Source organism: Nannospalax galili, unplaced genomic scaffold (genome assembly GCF_000622305.1).
Source record: "Nannospalax galili isolate Female #2095 unplaced genomic scaffold, S.galili_v1.0 scaffold648, whole genome shotgun sequence".
In the NCBI taxonomy this organism is placed as follows: domain Eukaryota; kingdom Metazoa; phylum Chordata; class Mammalia; order Rodentia; family Spalacidae; genus Nannospalax; species Nannospalax galili.
In genome coordinates this window covers 5,333,123-5,340,861 of record NW_008360311.1, presented here as the reverse complement: position 1 = coordinate 5,340,861, position 7,739 = coordinate 5,333,123, and the positions used below count along the sequence as shown (strand labels likewise).

The 7,739-nt window shown below is 43.9% G+C and overlaps 1 protein-coding gene and 1 pseudogene across 5 annotated transcripts in view; both read right to left on the bottom strand.

Moving 5' to 3' along the window:
- Rps6kc1 (ribosomal protein S6 kinase C1) overlaps positions 1-7,739 on the bottom strand; it is a 250,085-nt gene that overhangs the window by 56,459 nt on the left and 185,887 nt on the right. The gene's annotated exons all lie outside the window — the stretch shown is intronic.
- Positions 1,364-2,466, bottom strand: LOC115068696 (annotated as a pseudogene).

Genomic DNA, 7,739 nt, shown 5'->3' with positions numbered 1-7,739 from the left:
AGGCTGGCTTTGAACTCAAGAGATCCTCCTGCCTCTGCCTCCCTCCTTCCCTCCCTCTTTCCTTCCCTCCCTCCTTCCTTCCTTCCTCCCTCCCTCCCTCCTTCCCTCCTTCCCTCCTTTTTTTGAGGTAAGATCTTACTCTGTAGCCCTGGTTTACCTTGAACTCATGGCAATCCTCCTGCCTCAACCTGCCAACTGGAATTACAGGCATGAGCCACCACACTCGGTTATTTTCAGTTTCTTAAGGTGCAAGCTTAGATTTTGATGGCAGACTTTTCTCCTTTTTGATATGAGTGTTTAAAGCCACGATTGCCACCATACTCTAACTTTTCTTGTGATTTCTTACATAGAAGTATTTTGTTTAATTTCTAAATATCTGTGAATTTAGCAGACTTCTTTCTGGTTTTGGTTTGATTTTATTTTTGAGCTAGTGTCTTGTAGCCCAGGCTGGCCTTGAAGCTGCTATGGAGTGAAGAATAACCTTGAACTTCTGATCCTCTGCTTCTACCTCAAGTGCTGTCTATCGCTGATTTCTAATTTCTCTCTGCTGTGGTCAGAGCGTACTGCTGAACCTCAATCTTTTTAATCACTGACATGTATCTATAATCCAGCATATGACCAATGAGAGAACGTTTTCTGTGCGCTTGGTGAGAATGCACATCTGCAGTCACCAGGTAGAGTCTGCCACCTGAGTCAGTTCGAGCTTCTAAGACCTTGCTGATCTCTACCAATTACCAAGGAGGAGATACAGAAGATTCCATCTGTTTTACTGAACTGTCTGTTATTACTTTTAATTCAGTCAGACGCCATCCTACGTGCTCTGAGACAGGACTGTACCTTTCTTATGCTGACCCTTCCACCCTCACGACACCGTCACTCTCCAGTCAGCCTCTTACACTAACACCCACAGTGCTGTCAGTGTTCCACTCTAGCCCTGATGGCGGCTGTTTATGTGCTTTCTCTCCTTTTTCTTTCGACCTACTTACATCTTTGAATTTGAAGTTGTCCTCTGACAGCATTTGCTTTTTGTGTGGCACATGCAGATACTCACTTTGAATGTTTTAAGGTACTTTTCAGTAGCTGCTCTAAGATTACACTCACAGTTTAATTCATCATAATCTACTTCAGAACAGTACTAACTTAATTCTAGTGACAGGCAGGAATTTCTCACATGGCAGCCCAAGTCCACCCAGCTTCTATTACTCTTGTTACAGTCATCCCTTGGTATCCATGGGTCCTGGGTACTCAAGACAGTCCCTGGAGCAGGATCCATGGGTGTTCAAGCTCTGGCATGATTTTCTTGGAATCTAAGTGCTTCTTTTCATCCCATACTCTTCAAACACTCTGTACTACAACGTAAACACCATGCAAATAGTTGTACCACATTGTTTAGAGAAAAAATGACAAGAAAAAAGTTGTTCACATTTAGTACACAAAGATTCTGTTTTGTTTCTCAGGTTTATTGGGGGGGGGAGCAATCAAATCAAGTGTTTATTGAGTCTGTTATGTGCTGAATATTGTTCCAGACACTTGGGGCACATCGGAGAATAACCCAAGGGGCTGCCCTGTGGGGCTTACAGTCTACCATTTATTACTACTTCTATACTCTGCTCACGACCACAGGCGAGTCACTGCACTGCTCTGCACCTGTCACAGCTGCCCAGTGGGGGAACAAGAGGCCAGGCTCAGAGCAGACACTGAGCCTGGTATACTACAGATGCTGAGCTAGACACCTGCCCCAACCTACCACCCAGACAGCAGAGAGGACTGGAAGGTGTTTTAATAACGCAGTACAGTGGGGAGAATGGAGAGGGAGCTGAGCCTCACTAGCTGGTGGGCTACGCGCACTGTCGCTGCTGCTCGGCTTGGCGGTGGCCTTGCTGGCGAAGTTCTTGGCCTTCTCCAGGGGCCGGAGCTCTCCTTTCTCTCTCCTTGGCCTCTTCAGCTTCTCAGCAAGTGTTCTGGAAGGGGCCTCACCCTGTAGTTTGGCCACAATGTACTCAGAGCCCCTCACTGTCTTAGTCACTTTTGAACTAGACAAGACCAAACTTCTGGACAGCACGGGAGACAAGAAGCAAGTTAGAGGAGACCCAGGCTTCCCGGTGGATTTCCATCCAGCCACTGCGGTCAGTGTTCACATAGTGAACACCATCCCTCTACCACCATCAGCTGGGCGTGGTGGATGTTCCAGGTGAGGGTGGTCATCGTCGGTTTCTGTGGGTCCACAATAGAGTCTTCCAGGATGTATACTGAGCGTGCAACGTTGCCAGGAAACAGTCGCTCTGCCCAGTGGCGTCCTGTTGGTCTTGGTCAGGAATCACTTCTAGTCAGGGGTCACTTTCTGGTGCACCAATGTCTTCAGTTAAGACCGATCTGCTATAGAGATTTGGGTACTGTTCCTAGAAGGCAGGGAACACTTGGTCCCAGGAACATCAGAGCACACTGGTCCAGGAAATACTTCACCATCACACTGGCCTGGGCTGGCTCAGCAACCAAGTGGCATGAGGTGCAGATTAGGCCTTATACATACTGTGGCCCAGACTGGCCTGAAACAACACAGTATGTAGTCCAGGCTCGCCATGAAGTCAAGGCAGTCCTCCTGCCTCAGCCTCCCAAATGCTGGGATTACAGGTGTGAGCCATCATGTCCAGACCCAGCTTAGAATTTTAAAAATATGTATTTGATTTGTAGCTGTTTGGATTCAATACTGAAGAAATGATATACACAGAGTTATTTATATATTGTATCTATATGTTATAAACCCAACAGCACAGTCTCATCATTATTATATACAAACAATAACAAAACAAAACAAAAAAAAAAAAGAAAGAAAGAAAGAAAGAAAACAAGGTCTCACTCTATAGCCTGGTGGCTTAAGTGCTGGCTTTTACTCTCTCAGTGTCTGTGTCACTGCCTTCTATTCGTGGTGGTGGTAGTTTTTCTTTTCGTCTTATTTTCTTGGTTTTTTGAGACAGGGTCTCCCTGTAGACCAGATGGCTTGGAACTCCCTATGGAGACCAGACTGGCCTCATCTCACAGAGGTCCCCCTGCCTCTGCCTGCCTTGAATACTGGGATTAAAGGTGTGCTCCTCCCCACCTCCTAGATGATGAGCTTTTCTCTTGCTGGCTTTAAACTTGACTCATTTTTGCCTTCAGCAACCTGACCATGATGGTCATTGTGGTTCTCCAGCTTTCTCTGTGGGGTCTGCTAGCTTCTTGGATGTCTCACGAAATAGGGAGAGTTTTCAGCCATTGTTTCTTTAGCTATTTTTGCTTCCTTTTCCCAATTTCTTGTTCTGCTGGGACTCTTGTTTTATGTATTTTGTTTCATTTTTAAGAAAAATATCGCCTCATAAATGGTTCTGGTCCTGTTCACTGTTCTTAAATATGTGGGCACTTTCAGACTGGATCACTGCTACTGATTCACTTCATTCATTTTCTACTTCGAAACTGAGTTGCTTCACTGATTTTCTTATTTCATTTAGTGAACTTTTCCATCTAAGGCTTCTATTTGGTTCTTCCTCATTTTCTTCTTACTGAGAATCTATTTCAGTAATACTTTCCCTTAATTCTTTAAACACAGTTTATTTTACTTCTCTGAAAATATAGTAATTGAGTAAGCCCAAATCTGGGTTGTTCTGCAAGTTTCTACTGACCATTCTCTTCTGTGCACGGCTTCTGTTACAGCTGGAATATCTTAATAAGATTGTTGCCCATGAAAATCATGGTGGCCTGTTTCTTTGTCTGGCAGCCTGTGAATCTGCTATGCTTCCTCCCCCTGCACCATGATCTAAGTCATGTAAAGACACTGACATCTCTGTTTTGGTTTGGTTTTGTTCTGCAAGTTTCTACTGACCATTCTCTTCTGTGCACGGCTTCTGTTACAGCTGGAATATCTTAATAAGATTGTTGCCCATGAAAATCATGGTGGCCTGTTTCTTTGTCTGGCAGCCTGTGAATCTGCTATGCTTCCTCCCCCTGCACCATGATCTAAGTCATGTAAAGACACTGACATCTCTGTTTTGGTTTGGTTTTGACTTACATGTATATATGTGTGTGTGTGTGTGTGTGTGTGTGTGTGTGTGTCTTTTTTGAAACAGGGTTTCCCTGTATCCTCAGCTGGCCTGGATTCACTATGTAGACCAGGCTGGCCTCCATCTCACAGAGATCCACCAGCCTCTGCCTCCCAAGTGCTGGGATTAAAGGTGTGAGCCGCCATGCCTGGCCTTGACTTTTTTTAATATTTTATTATTTTTATTTTATGTGTATTTAAGGATGGTTCGTAGCCGCCATGTGGGTCCTGGGAATCGAACCCGGGTCCTCTGCAAGAGCAGTCAGTGCTCTTACCTCTGAGTCATCTCTCCAGCCCCAACTTTTTACTTTTAAGCTGGGATTGTTCCAAGTCTCTATAGCCTAGCTGTCAATCAGTAACTGAGTAACAGTTTTGTTCAAATACTTTAGCCAGTCAAGCTTCTGCCTTTGCCAACAGCTAGGAAAATGCATTCAAGGTTTACACTACCAACCAGTCTATGCTAGCTCCTCCTTTGCACTGAGTCCCTTCCTGTGTCTACACCCACACATTCCTGATGCTCAGGGTTGGTCTTCATGGTCTATCCACCCCTCCCACCCCACCCCTGCCAGGACCATGTAGTGAGGGGAGGACAGGAGCAGACTGTCAGGAGTACCACAGACCCACCATCTTCCCTCAAGTTCACCTTCCAGGCAGAAACACAGCTCAGATTGCTGTATCCTTTGATCAACTTCCAGAGCAGGTAAAGAGTTGGTTTCGCCAATTCTGTTCAACTTTCATACTTGGCGGGACAGGGTTTGTCTATGTCCTTGTGGGCCAAAAGCCACAAAGATTTGATGCTATTGTAAATAACTGTTCCTACAAAATGTAGCTAAGATGCAATTTAAATATTTGAATGATTTCAATACTATGGCATTATTTATTTTTATTCACTCATTAATTCAATTATTTGTATAATAAACAGCAACTGACTGCCTATTATGTACTAGTCCACTACGTTTAAATTTTTCTTTGACAATCTCATCCTTATATATAATTAATTTTGGCCACTTTGTATTCCACTACTTTTAAAAGCCTTTTCTGGGGCTGGAGAGCTAGCTCGGTGGTCAAGAGTACTGGCTGCTCTTGCAGAGGACCCAGGTTCGATTCCCAGCACCCACATGGCAGCTAGTAACCATCCCTAACTCCAGTTCCAGGGGATCCGATGCCTGTGGGCACTGCATGACACAATACACTTACAGGCATGTAAAAACAGTACAATATTTTGAAGCCTTTTCCTCTACGTCACCAGCAGATGCCTCACCCCCACATCAGCAGTCCCATAATTCAAACACATCCTTCATCAAATTACAAGTCATGAATCCTCAACACTGTCCTGCTAATACTAACAGAAACACATCTAATATTCATCTCACTGTAAGCCAGGTATTAATCAGCCTGAGGGTTTAATGCAGCTTAGTTCATTAACTCACAGTAACTCCACAGATAGCGATCCTTCACTTCTTTTATAAATGAGTAAATGGAGGCTCAGAGAAATTAAATAACTTGTTTAAGATCATAGGAGTGAGGGTCTGGAGAGATGGCTCAGAGCACTGACTGCTCTTGCGGAGGACCCGGGTTCCATTCCCAGCACCCACATGGCGGTGACGAACCGTCCTTAACTCCAGTTCCAGGGGAATCCGAAGCCCTCTTGTGACCTCCACGGCATTGCACGACATGGGTGCACTCACATACATGTAGGCAATACACTCATACACATAACATGAAAATAATAAAATATTTAATAAAAAAAAAAAAGATCATAGGAGTGTGAAGGTGCCTCGCATGGGCTGGAACTCGAGCACTCTGACTCAGGAATCTGTGCTGTGATCACAGCACTCAGAGCCCTGAACCTGTGACTGCAAAGGCTGTTCTCTGATGCCATCAACCACAGGGGAGTACAGCAGATACTTCCAAAGACTGCAGCACACACCCGCAATCTCAGCACTCCTGACAGTGAGGCAGGAGGATCGCTGCAGTCTGAGCTACACAGTTCCAGACCAGTCAGAGCAACACAGCAAGAGGCTATTTAAAAACAAAACCAAAAGAGACCATACTAACAATTCTTTCACTTGAAATTATTTTGTCTGGCATTCCAAAACACCCTAGTACTGTTTATTGAAGCTAACCGTGCAAAGAACTTTCTATTAGAAGTTCCTAGCGTATGTTTTTAAATCTATTATTATAAACATCATAGGAATATCCTAAATGTATTGAACTCATTTCACAGACAATTCATGTCTACTGTTTAAAATGTGAAAGGTACCAATATTTTGATATAAGTTAAACATCAAAAGCTGTTATTTCAGGAAAGATACGCACATGTAAGTTCTTTCTAATTGGATTTTTCACTCTGCTGTTTCTAAAAAAAGGCTTCTGGGGTGAAATTCCCAAAGTTCCTGTTTTAAGTTTTGCTAGCATCAATTTACTTAGTTCTGGGACTCTTCAGCAGATCTTCAAGTATCAATCTACACAGGGAAAACAGTGACTACTTTCCCTACAATTATCTTACCTATTCTACCATTTTAAACACTACCAAGGCTCAGGAGAGATCACACAGATCCTAGTGCTGAAGAGAATGTCTCAGCCTTCTGCGATGTCAGACCATGAACCCAAGACACTCTCTGCCAACCTCCTTTCCCAAAGAACAGGCAACAGAGCAGCGAGACACAGAAGCCTGTTTTGCAGGTCTTTTTCCTATGAGGACTGAGTCATCGGGTGCTGGCGGACACTGAAAGTGCAAACGCACATGTGCTAAGGACTTTTAAACTGCATTTAAAAAAGAAATATTTACTTTAGCACCATTCGAATTTCTAAGAGCCAAGCAAGGAAAAGAGCAAAGAGGGAAAATTCCCCCAAAGCTGAATAATTATTTCCATATAAATCACGTGTGATTCTTTAAAAAGTGACCCTGTAACCTGTGAGGCAGTGGAAGAGGAAAGTCAAAATGACAAATTGCTAATCATGCCACGAGACCCCTTCTGCTTTCCGGGTGGTGTTTCCTCAACAGGAGCAGTAGCTTCCTCAGGCAGTGACAGGCTGCTGATTTACTGTGGAAGCCATATGATTCTGTGACCTTCAGCCCTGTCTACTTTACAACAATTCCTAATAAAGACAGGAGTGCAACTGGCTAAGTTATTACAGGCAATCTGTGTTCAGTACTACATAATAACGACTATTCTTTAAGGAAAGGTGGTAGATGCTGGCTTTCCTTAAATCATTTACTTCCCTCCAAAATCACTTTCAATTTATCTTTGCCACCATAAATGAAATCAAACAAACAGCTGTTTCCCCACTGGAATGGAACGTCTTGGATAGTCTTCATTGCCTCTTACTCCTGGGTCACAGTGCTCTGGGTAGTCTCAACTCAGTGTCTCTGAACAATCTGTGTTGTCGTCCTCCCCCTCCCCCTCCTCCTCCTCCTCCTCCCTTCTTTTTTTTCAGACAGGATTTTATGTATCCCAGGATGGGCCCTGAACTTGAACTTCTGATGATAGGCATGTGCCACCATGGCACTTTTATTGGTTTTTTTTTGTTTTGTTTTGTTTTTGTTTTTTTTTTTGAGACAGGATCTCCCTGTAGCCCCAGCTGTCCTGGAACTTACATGTAGAACAGGTTGGCCTTGAACTCATAGAAATCTGCCTGCCTCTGCCTCCCAAATGCTGGAATT